This window comes from Terrapene carolina, unplaced genomic scaffold, assembly GCF_002925995.2.
Source record: "Terrapene carolina triunguis isolate 2854851 unplaced genomic scaffold, T_m_triunguis-2.0 Scaffold235, whole genome shotgun sequence".
NCBI classification, from domain to species: Eukaryota; Metazoa; Chordata; order Testudines; family Emydidae; genus Terrapene; species Terrapene triunguis.
The window spans coordinates 483,201-495,376 of record NW_020664586.1 but is presented as its reverse complement, the minus strand read 5'-3'; positions in this window follow the sequence as shown (position 1 = coordinate 495,376).

The window sequence follows — 12,176 nt, the reverse complement described above, 5'->3', positions numbered from 1 at the left end:
TGCCTATAGAACAAAAGAAGGAAAGTATGGAGGTAATTCTTCTGTTTTTCCTGCAGTTAGCAAGATTTGTAAAAGGAAGGGGTATTTTTAGGCAATAATCTGTCCCCACTCAGGGTGCTGGGAAATGTTTCTTTTGTTTTTCAGACACTGTACAAGCAAGCTGGTGCCAGCAGAAAAATAACCCAGAGAACTGTGGGTCTACTGTCACGACGAAGATTGTGTTGTGTGTTTGTGTTGTTTGTCTTGTTATTACCGTTATTTTGGTGGATATTGTACGAGGAGGGTTAACACATATAAAAGCAAAGGTCAACACATGGTATGACCTGCCTGGGAAGCATGGTCTACCCAAACTCGGAAATCAAGTGCAAATAAAAAGGCACAAAATGGGGGTTAAGAAGGAGGACATATAAATTGTTACATGCATATTACAGGTGGCCCTACAGAGGGGAAACCAAGAATTCCCTGTCCTGGAATGGAACAATCGTTGTTGCTAATCACAGTTGTCACTATTGTAAACCCTGCCCAGATCCCGTGATGTGAAGTGGCAAAAGGAGGGAACACGTGGACTGCGACACCCCCAAGTTGTGGTAATAAGGCAGATAAGGACCTTAAGGATCTACCTGTAGAATATTTTACCGCTGATCCCCCCCATTGGGAATTTGGCAGTGTTGGTATGTGGTATACTGATTGGAAGGGGGAGAGGTCCTAGCCCGGTAGAGAATATCAAATTTATCAGGAAATGTTGCATGGTGTTCCTTAGGATATGTCATGAACAATGACAGTGGGAAACACAGTCATCTGAACATGTGGTTTAGCATGGAGGGCCCAAAATTTAGGGGCCACCAAATGAAATTAATGGGCAACAGGTTTAAAACAAATAAAAGGAAGGTCTTCACACAGCGCACAGTCAACCTGTGGAACTCTTTGCCTGAGGAGGTTGTGAAGGCTAGGACTATAAAGGGTTTAAAAGAGAACTAGATAAATTCATGGAGGTTAAGTCCATTAATGGCTGTTAGCCAGGATGGGTAAGGAATGGTGTCCCTAGCCTCTGTTTGTCAGAGGGTGGAGATGGATGGCAGGAGAGAGATCACTTGATCATTACCTGTTAGGTTCACTCCCTCTGGGGCACCTGGCATTGGCCACTGGCGGTAGACAGGATACTGGGCTGGATAGACCTTTGGTCTGACCCAGTATGGCCATTCTTATGTTCTTATGTTCTAAAAAACATATAACTCTGGTCTTCTGGGGTGTTTCGGTTATGGGGTCCCACAGTTAGGGTGTAATGTTGCCATGTGTAATCTTAATGGTACCTCCACAGAGAGAAATCCCTGGACGTGCATTTGTTATGTACACATCACACGGGGCATACAGTCTCCCCTGGGATGCTGGGTATGACAATTTAACTTTGCAGAATGTAACCCTACAAATAATATGGATGCCAAGCTGGAAGAATCCTGATCTAAGCTGGCTGCAGCCTGGAGCCGGAAATACTTCCTGATGAGCGAATGTGTGGGAGCCACTGTGGGAGTGGGTGCAACCAGCGCTTTTTAACCTGTCTTTCCAGTTCATAACATGGGTGGTACACCCCAGAGAATGGTGGGTGAACCAGGTACACCCCAACTGCACTACATACATAGAAGGGTTGAAGCAACAATTTAATTGGTGGGTGAGGGGACATACATGGAATCGTCACTGGAAAAGGGATTTGTGGGCAGCAGGAAACACAGGGTTGGGTGTATGAAATCTGGGGGACCGTTGGGTAACTAAGTAATTGATAAGCCAAAATGTGAAATTGCAGCAGCAAATCAATGAGCTGCTGGCACAAAAGCTGTCTGCAATCGCAATGGGATGGAAAAGGGCGGCAAAAGTGAACCTGCGCCTAACTCAATGGACAGGAAACCTCATGACATGGGTGGAGGATGGCTTCAAAAGGCTAACTTGGGAGGGGGAGGTGTGTATGGGGATACAAAATGCTCAACTCTGGGGCTAGCACCTGTGTAATAGTTACCATGGTACCTTGGAATGGGATGGCTACTAAGGTGGTCCCCATGAGACCTGTACATACTGGGTTCTGGGAAGTGCTAAAGGATCCTCCCCCACAGCCTAAGGGGAGGATCTACAGGACCTGAAACCCAACTGATTTTAGGGGACAACTAATGAAATAACAGGGACAGGAGTGCGGTCAGAGGGTCAAAAGAAGGGAACCAGATGGGGACACCGAGCAGAGAACCCCGGACAGCACCCACTGCTCCTCAAAGGCGTCAAGGGAGCCAGTGGATGCCGCCCAGAGGAACTCTGCCTGGATGCGTGAACGGACAGAGGATCAGAAACAGGCCCCACAGTCACAGGAGTCTCCATCGGCCAACCTCCTCTCCCTGGTTTTATAGATGGCCGTTTTAGCCAGGAGGAGGTTGACCAGGAGGTCCCATGACTTTGTGGGGCCACGGATAGGGAGTGCATAAAGAAGGAGGTGAGGGGAAAAGTGCAGCCAGAAACGTAACAGTGTATTTGTGAGGAGCCGGTTTAGGGGCTGCAACCTGGCGCACTCCAAGTAAACGTGCGCCAGGGTCTCCCTCACGCCGCAGAAGGGACAGGTGTCTGGGACGGGTAAACCGCACCAAATACACGCCTGTGCTCACGGCCCCGTGAAGGAGCCACCAGCTGATATCCCCGGCGGGCCTCGGGACCAGGGTGGAGTATAGGCTGGCCCACCAGGGCTTCTCACCCTCTAGAGGTGGCAGGAGGTCCCGCCACTTTGTGTTGGGGCAGGACACGAGGGTGAGGAAGTGAAGGGTGTGGAGCATGAGCGTGTATAGGTGTTTCCTTGGTGCGGTTTGGAAGCGGACCGGCTGCAGATCGTGCAGCCGGCTCACGGAGAAGGGGCAGGGGGGCTGGTTGGGTCCACAGGGCAGGGGCCCGATGAAAAGGTCCGGAGGCCCCGGGGTGGAGGGTGGGCGGGGTGTGCCCTCGTGCAGGACCTGGTCGAGGTAGGCCCGAGCAGTGGGCGGCAAAGCAGCCCTCACCTCCTGAAGTACGCGCCGGGGAGTAGAAGGCCTGGAGAGCCCCATACGCCGAGCGAGCGTCAGGAGATCCAGCCAGTCTCCCTGGTCGTAATCCAGGAGGTCTCCGACTCTGGTGACTTCTGCCAGGACCAACCTCTGGTGCACCGAGGGGGACTCCGCCACCTGCACACGGAGCTGAGGGTTGTGCAGCAGGGGCTCCGCGAGGAGATCTGCCCCCTCGGTGGCCGCCACAGACCTGGTCGCTGAGAACAGTTTCTAGATCCGGAGGAGGTCCTGGTAGAAGACCGGCAGCCCGGAGAGTTCTCGCAGAAGACCTCTCGGATGGAGATAAAGGAGCTGCTGGTCATATCGGAGCCCTCGGAAGCGGCACAGGAAGGTGTGCACCAGTACTCTCCATGCTGGACTACCTGCACCATAAAGGAGCCTCTACAGGGCCTGGAGGTGGAAGACATGGACCTGAGTGCATAGGCACTTCAGGCCCTGCCCTCCCTCTTCCAGGGGCAGGTGGAGGACCCCTGCAGAGACCCAGTGCAGTCCTGGCCAAAAGAACTCCAGAATCGCCCTCCGGAGGTCGGCCAGGAAGCCCGGGGCCGGGACCAGGGTGTTGAGCCGGTACCAGAGCATGGACAGGACTAGTTGATTGAGTACCAGTGCCCTCCCTCGAAGGGAGAGGCACTGGAGTAGTCCTGTCCATTTCTGGAGCCGCTCCGTCACCCTGCCCTGTAAACCGTGCCAGTTTTCCTGCAGAGATGGATGAGTGGCAGAAAGGTAAACGCTGAGATAGAGCAGCGGACCCGCACTCCACTGGATGGCCTGAAGCGCGGGTGGGAGGGAGCTCGCCTGCCACCTGTCCCCGACCACCAGGCCAGAGCTCTTGACCCAGTTGACCCGGGCAGAGGAGGCCGCCGAGTACACGGTGTGGCAAGCCTCCACCCGTGCCAAGTCCTGGATCACAAGGACCACATCGTCGGCGTATGCCGACAGGACCAGCCGCAGCTCTGGCTCCCGAAGCACCAACCCCGTCAACCTCCTGCGGAGGAGACAGAGGAAGGGCTCGATTGCCAGAGCGTAAAGCTAGCCCAAGAGGGGGCACCCCTGCTGCACTCCCCACCCGAAGCTGACTGGCTCAGTCAGGGTCCAGTTGAGCCTGACCAGACACTCTGCAGAAGCATACAGTACCTGGAGAAAACCCACAAACTGGGGTCTGAAGCGTAACCCTCGCAGAGTGCCCAGGAGATACCCGTGGTCCACCCTGTCGAATGCCTTCTCCTGATCCAGGGACAGGAGGGCGAACGACAGACCATCCCTACACCCACGCTCCAAGAGATCCCGGACCAGATACAGGTTATCAAAGATGCTACGGCCCGGGACGGTGTAGGTCTGGTCTGGGTGGATCACATCCTCCAGCACAGACCCTAGCCGCAGCCAGATGGCCTTCGCTACGATTTTGTAGTCCGTGCTGAGGAGCGAGACGGGACGCCAGTTCTGTAAGTCGCGGAGGTCCCCCTACTTCGGCAATAAGGCGCCTGCACGAAAGAGGGAGGACCTCGCTCTGCAAGGACTCGGCCCAAACAGTGACTAGGTCCGGGCCGAGGACATCCCAGAACACGCAGTAGAACTCCACGGTCAGCCTGTCCATGCCCGGAGATTTATTGGTGGGCATGCGGCGGAGGGCTTCCGAGAACTCGGCCAGAGAAAGAGGCAACTCTAGCCGGTCCCGGTCGCCTGCGCTGACCATCGGGAGTCCATCCCAGAGCACTCTGCAAGTGGTAGGATCGGTCGGATCCGGGGAGAAAAGGTTTGCGTAGAAGGTCCTGGCCCTTCCAGACATCTCTGCCAGATCCGTGAGGGGGGTGCCATCCTCTGCCAGGAGGCAGGTGACGTGCTTCTTGGGCCCCCCCCCTTTTTCTCCAAGGCATAGAAGAAGCGGGAGTTGCGATCCATCTCCCGAAGGAGGCGGATGCAGGATCAAACAAAAGCACCCCAGGCCCGATGGTCATCAAGGATCTGGAGCTCCTCCCGCTTCTCCCAGCACGCTCCGCAAAGGGATGAATCCTCAGGGCTGGCGGCCAGACACCACTCTAGCTCTAAGACCTCCCGTTCCAACTGCTGTATCACCGCATCCCTCCGTCGGCTGGCACCCTGGCTGTAGTCGCGGCAGAAGAGCTGGGCGTGCACCTTTCCTAGGTCCCACCACCGCCGTGCCGAGGGAAAGGCATGCTGCTGCCCTCGCCAGACCAGCCAGAACTCCCGGAAGGACACCACGAAGCCCACATCCTCCAGCAAGCTGTTGTTAAAATGCCAATAGGCCGGCCCCGGCCTCTCCGCACAGAGAGAGGCCGTCACGGTGACTAGATGGTGATCTGAAAAAGGGGCCGGCCGGACGTTGGAGGAGTGGGCCCGTGAAAGATGGAAGCGCGACAAGTAGATGCGGTCCAACCGGCAGTGGCACGACCGATGGGCTTCCACCCGGACATAGGTAAACGTGGAGACATTGTCCGGGTGGTGGTCGCGCTAGACGTCCACCAGGGAGTGATGTTCGACAATCTCCCAGAGGACGTCCGCGGCGGCCGGGCTCTGCTCGGTCCCCGAGTGGTCCCGCTCCTCGAGGGTGGCGTTAAAGTCCCCGCCCAGGACCAGGCACTCATGAGGATCCAAGGAGCTGAGGAAGGCGGACGCCTGCTGATAAAAACGCAGCTGCTCCGGGCCCGATGTCAACAAGGTTGACCATGAGCCCCTCCATACGGACCCGGAGGTGCAGCACGCGGCCCAGCACAGCCTCGGCGACCCCCAGCACCTCGGGCCGTAGGTCGGGGGAGAACAGGGTAGCCACTCGAGCTGTACAAACTATGAGATGGCTAAAGTAGACCCTGTCCCCCCACTCCAGCCGCCAGCTGTCTTCGGCGGCTGGATCCGTGTGGGTCTCCTGCAGGAAAACCACAGAGTACCCCCCTTCCCGAAGGAAGGAGAGCATCTGGCTCCTGCGGAGACCCACCCTAGAGCCCCGGGTGTTCAATGTTGCAAAGGTGATGGGTGCCATAAGGAGGGCTGGGGGAGATCCTCGCTGGCAGGGATGCTCACGGTCCCCATTGGGCTGCGCAGCAAACCGTGACCAACCCCGAAGGTGAGCAAGGAGTCACGGAAGCTGCGGACCCTCTAGTAAGCCACAGCACCCTGCTTCCCGGTCCTTTTACCCTCCCCCATGAGGGCCCTCGTGGCCCGGAGGATCTGATGAAAATCTCCCCATCGCTGGAGAGCAAGCAGCACCTTATTGCAGGAGCCACGGACGTCTTCTAAAAACTCCCGCAGCTCTTCTCGCAGCATATGGGGGGGTGGGGTCACTGGCCTCTGGTCATCCTCTGGTGGGGCCCCTGGCACAGCCCTGTGGCCCACCAAGACGGGCAGGCAAGGGGTGGACCCTTGACATGGAGCCTGATGGGCCAGCACCACATGGCCCGCCTCAGACCCCGGCTCAATGGGGGGGCGGCGGAGAGAAGATAGCAGCCCCTAGTGGTTCGGGACTGGGAAACACAAAGGCCGCTCCCTGGGGGTCATCCTCCGGGAAAGGGAAGGAGACAGCCCAGGGGCGGCAATGACATCGCGGGAGGTGGAGGGGATAGGGACGGGATCAGGGAGAGGGACAGAGGCGGGATCCTGGGCCCCAGGAGCTGGACTGCCGGGAGGTGGTTCCTCTCGGTCGGGCTCAGGGGTCAGAGGGATGGGGAGGGGGTCCCCAGTGATGCCGGGCTCAGGCTCAACGGCAGGTGTGACAGCCATGGCATCAGGAGGTGGACAATCTTCAGTAGGGCCCCCACCCGGGAAGAAACTCGGTTGCCCCACGCCAACGAGGGGTACCCCTGGTAACTCGGGTCCCGGCCGCGAGGCACCGGCCGTCGCCTCAGCAGGCTTGGCGGCCGTTAGCGGAGTGCCACCTGCGGCTGGGCAGGTCAAAGAGTCCAGGGGCTCCTTGGAGGTGGGAGCGGAAGCAGTGGATATGGGAAGAGAGCATGGGGAAGGGGGAGCCGGGGTGAGGTCGCTCAGGTCGAGGCCCGCTGGCAGAGGGTCGTCCTCCCCCTGGGTGACCGGGGTCAGACCCAGGGCCTCGATCTCCTTATAAATGGATGGGAAATCACCTCCCACCACCCCAGGGTCCTCCCCGCTAGCGCCCGAGGCGACACTTGCCTCGGGCATTGCAGGGGGTGTAGGTGGCAAGGGGGCAGGAGGGGCTTCATTGGGGGCCTCTGTGAGGAGGGACTGCGGAGGATGGATGTTGGTACCCTCCGGTGCTGCCACGCCTTCCCCAGCCGGCACTGGTGGATGGAATGTACCCGTGGGCAAGGCGGAAGGCTTGGCAGCAGTGCCCCCCTTCCTGGTCTTCCAGGGGGCCTCCGCACCAGATGGCAGGAGCGGAGCTCGAGCCTTCCTCTTGCCCTGCTTTCCCTGCACTAGGGTCCAGCCCTCCATGGCATCACCTGCGGGCCGGTTGACAAGGGTCTGGACGGGGGCAGGGGGGATGACTCGGGGACTCGGGGAGGTAACGGTGGGGCAGCACGAGGGGGGATGGATTCCCCCTTGGGGAGGCCCTCTCCCACGCCTGGCTATATCCCCACCTCACCCTCCTCTACGGGCCCCGCCACAATGCATGCAGCCCGAGCGGGAGCAATGATGGGCTGAGAAAGAGGAGGGGAGGCTCTGGGCACCGGACAGTCAGGGGCACCGGCGATGGCGGGGTTCGGAGGTCCCGGGCGCTCCTCCGTGCCGGGCCAAGGGGCAGTCCCTCCGGACGTGCCCCATCGCCCAGCAGAGGTAGCACTGGGCCTCCCCCGTAGAATAGTGCACCCAATAATGGGCCCCCTGATAGGGGACCAGGAAAGACCCCTCGAGCACCTCTCTGCCACGCGCCGCCGGTGGTAGTTGAAGCTGCACCTGCCGGCGGAACGAGAGGACGTGATGGAGACGGGTTCTTTGCAGCCCAGCGAGAGAGGGCTGATGATGGAGATTGGTTTCCCCAGGGTAGAAAGGGCGGGCAGCAGGGCAGCATTGGGGAGGAACGGAGGTTAGGACCACATGGACACCCAGGTCCTCCAGCAGCACTAGGGGGACGAACACGCCCTCCACCACCAGGCCCTTCTCCACCACCTCCTGGGCTGCGGCCTCCGGGGCAAGGAAGAAGACGACCTTACCATACATTTTGGAGGCCGCCACGATGGCCATGGGCCCCACCACCCTCGCCAACGCGCGCACGTAGGTCTCCACGTGGGGCGAGGCGGGCACCAGGCACCAGGAGGCAACGGATGCCGTGCTTCCTGGTCAAGGTGGGGAAGGGGCCCCGGCCGCTATAGATGGTAGCAGAGGCGGCGGTTGGACAAGATGACGTATCAGCAGGCGGGGGGGGGCCGCCGCCGCCTGGGCATATGCCTGGGGACCAGGGGAGGGGCACCCGCAGAGCTGGTGGAGGGAGCAGCGGGGAGGAACGCCACGGCCGGTGGCGGGGCTGCAGCAGTGGGGGCAGCCCCTGCCATGGAGGGCCTAGTCTTCTTGGCGGGGCTCTTTCCCTTCTTTTTGCCCTGGCCTTTTCTGCCGGCTGGGGGGGCTCTCCCAGACCCATTAGGGTGTTAGGGTCCCGGCGGCTAGGCAAGGTCACACCTGGTCCTCTATAACAACAAACTCTCTCCCACCACCTTGTTAAACATGCTGCACATGCTTAGCCATCAGATTCATCATAGGCTTTCGTAGTCTATAGGCCCAGATTCAAGGTGAAAATTTGTGAGGACAATCTTGTACAGTGAGTTTTGTGAGGACACACGTTTGAAATTTTTGCACATTATCCCTCTGTCTGTATCCATGTATGTGTTTATTTTATATATGTCATCCCTTTGTCTTCAGCTCAGCCTGTTATATTATACCTTGCGTGCTTGAGTTTTGATTCAGTGGTAAGGATAATTACCTGTCTGACTGTGTCATTTTGTGTTCTTAATTAGTATTCCTTCGTTTTAAGTCTTTTCAGCATTTGTGTACCATTCAGCATTTGTGTACATGTTTACAGTAGAAGATTTCAAGTGTAGATAAGCTACTTATTTACAGAAGAATATTTCAAGTGTGGATAGGCTACATATTGACCAGATAGATCACTATTAAGAGAAGATTTGAAAGTGGGGCAAGCAAGAGACGGTGAAAACAACTGAGTGAAGCAGCAGCTAAGAGCTCAAAGCCAATAACTTCATTTCTCAAACCACTGGAAAACACACCTTACCCAACAAACAATGCTACAGATAATGAAAACTCCGCAACTGCAACAGGTGATATTTCAATGCCAATGCCAGTAAATGAACATGGGGACAGTAGTCAAGAAGGAGATGTGCCAACATTAACAGATGCAGCAGAAGATCCTATGTACGATCAAGAAACTCAACAGCAACAGGAAGATGTAGATCTTACGCAGCAAGAGCAATTCATGAGTACTACAGGTTTGACTGTGACTGACAAGAGCAATGCTGCCCAAAATGCAATCTTTTCTTCAAATTAGTTGTTTTGAAATTCCAAGTAACATTCCACGAGATGGTGATAATCATGCTTTCCCTACTCGTCTGCTGACAAAAACTCTTCCAAATGGTGAGACCTGCACAAGAGACTGGTTATGCTGGAGTACGGAAAAACAATCTCTGTACTGTGCACCCTGCTTCATTTTGAACAAAAGTGCTGCAAATGCATCAGTTCTCTCTGATCAATCAGGATGGAGCATCAACAGAGGTTGGAGGAAGTTGAAAGAGCGAATACCATCACATGAGAGTTCAACATCACACAAAGAAAACTATGTTGCATGGAAATCAGCCAGCAGGGCAGCACCAGCTGAAAGGTCAGTTGAGACTTTACTCTTGACTGAACTCTCTACAGAAACTAATAACTGGAAAAAATTTCTTGAGCACATCCTGAATGTCATCCTTTTTCTTTCTGAGCAGGGATTGGCTTTCTTTGGTTTCAGTCAAAATACTGGTAATCGTGCAAATGGAAACTTTGTAGGCATAGTTGGTCTCCTCAGCAAATATGACCCACTTTTATCAGAGCATGTTAAATGTGTTCGAGAATCGCAAGAGAGTCAAAAGTGTATGCAAGTCCATTCTCTCTCCACATGCACACAAAACAAGTTTATTGAGCTATGTGGGTCATTTGTACAAACAACAATTCTTTATGAGATTCAAAATGCCAAGTATTTTTCAATCATTGTTGATGCCACTCCAGATTGTTCTCACAAGGAACAGACTACTATGGTTATTTGATATGTTAAGATTGTAGACAGCTAAACATTTTCAATTGAAGAAAGGTTTATTTTGTTTGATAATTACACAAGAAAAACTGGAAAAGAGATTGCTGCTCGAGTACTAGCAATTCTAGAAGGTTTTAAGTTAGATTTTCAAGCCTATGACAATGGACCTAATATGGGTGGGAAGTACAAAGGTGTACAAGCAGTTCTGCTTGAGCATAATTCAAACTGTATTTTCTCCAGCTGTGGAAACCACACACTAAACCTTGTAGGTGTTGACTGTGCTGAATCATGCAAGGAGGCAATTACTTACTTTGGAATTGTTCAGCAAATGTACAATCTCTTCAGTAGCAGCCCACAAAGGTGGGAAATTCTGAAGCAGTATCTTCCTGTTTCACTGCATGGGATGTCCAAAACTAGATGGTCTGCATGGATTGATGGTGTTCAACCAGTTGCACAGCATTTGAATTCAGTGAGAAAGGCTTTAAATGAGCTTGAATCTCTCAATCTCACTGCACAGGCTCGAACTGAACTTCAGTCTATTCAGAAGCACATGTCCAAATTTGAATGCATTCTGATGTCATCTTTGTGGATGAAGCTACTTACAATGATCCACCAAACTAATCTGGTAATTGAAGCACACATGGTAGACTTGATGTTGAGAGGTATAACGTTGAAAGTCTTAGCAATGACATTCAACAGATTCGTGAACAATGGGATGTGATCCTGACTGAGTCCAAATAAGTAGCACAGAATATTGGCATTTCATCTGAGTTCTCCACCAATTGCAACTTACCTACTGAATCCGATGCAGAGCAGCATTATAGGGTCAATGTCTTCCTTGTCATTATTGACTCTATTCAATCAGGTCTTACATGTCAATTTGAGTCACTGGGACTAATTTGTACCCTTTTTGGGTTTCTTTGGCAGTTCAACAGACTGAGTAATGAAGATCTACTTTCTGCAGCTGGACAATTTCAGCAACAGTACAACAAAGAAATCTCAAAAGCTCTCAGTGATGAGGTCATCTTCCTCAAACAAATATATTCCATGAACTTTAAATTGGATTGCAAGCCAAAGGAATTGCTTCAAGAAATACTCGAATTTGGACTCTCTGGGGTGTTTCCTAATATCACAATTGCATTGCGTATTTTTGTCAGTTTGCCTGCATCAGTGGCTTCAGGTGAACGCACCTTCAACATGTTGAAGCAGGTAAAGAACTATCACTGTTCAACTATGGGACAAGAGCGTTTGAATGGGCTCGCCATGCTTAATATCAACTGTGACATTGCACAAAAGCTAGATTTTTCCTCAATAATTAGTGCATTTGCACAGAAAAAGGCTAGAAAAGTATTTGTTAAATAAAAAAATATTCAAATTATTTCTTTTTTTGGTGTCTTATTTTGTTTTCATGTGTCATCATTTTTTATTTTTATTATGGCTGGGGCCTCAAAAGCTGGAAGTGGCCCAGGCCTCTCTGGACCTCTGAAAGGGCCTGCTAGTAATGCCCCACCATCCCAATAAAGGCCTGGGCCTGTTTCTTAGTCTGGGGAGCAGGCTAATCTCTGATCGCCTCCACCTTGGCTGCTCTGGTTTTAGGCAGCCGGTCCCCACCTTGTGGCCCAGGTATGACACCTCTGCTGTCTCCACTTTGCACTTGCCAGCTTTTACAGTCAGTCCTGCATCCTGGAGGCGACTCAGCCCCCTCTTCACCTGGGACACATGGTCCTCCCAAGTCTGGCTAACAACACAAATATCATCAATGTCCGCTAGGGTAAAATTCTCCATCCCCTCAGTAACTGATCTGCCTGGTGCTGGTAGGTGACCGGCACCTCCTTGAGGCCAAAAGGTAGGACCAGGGATTTGTACAGCCCCCAAAGGGTGACAAAACT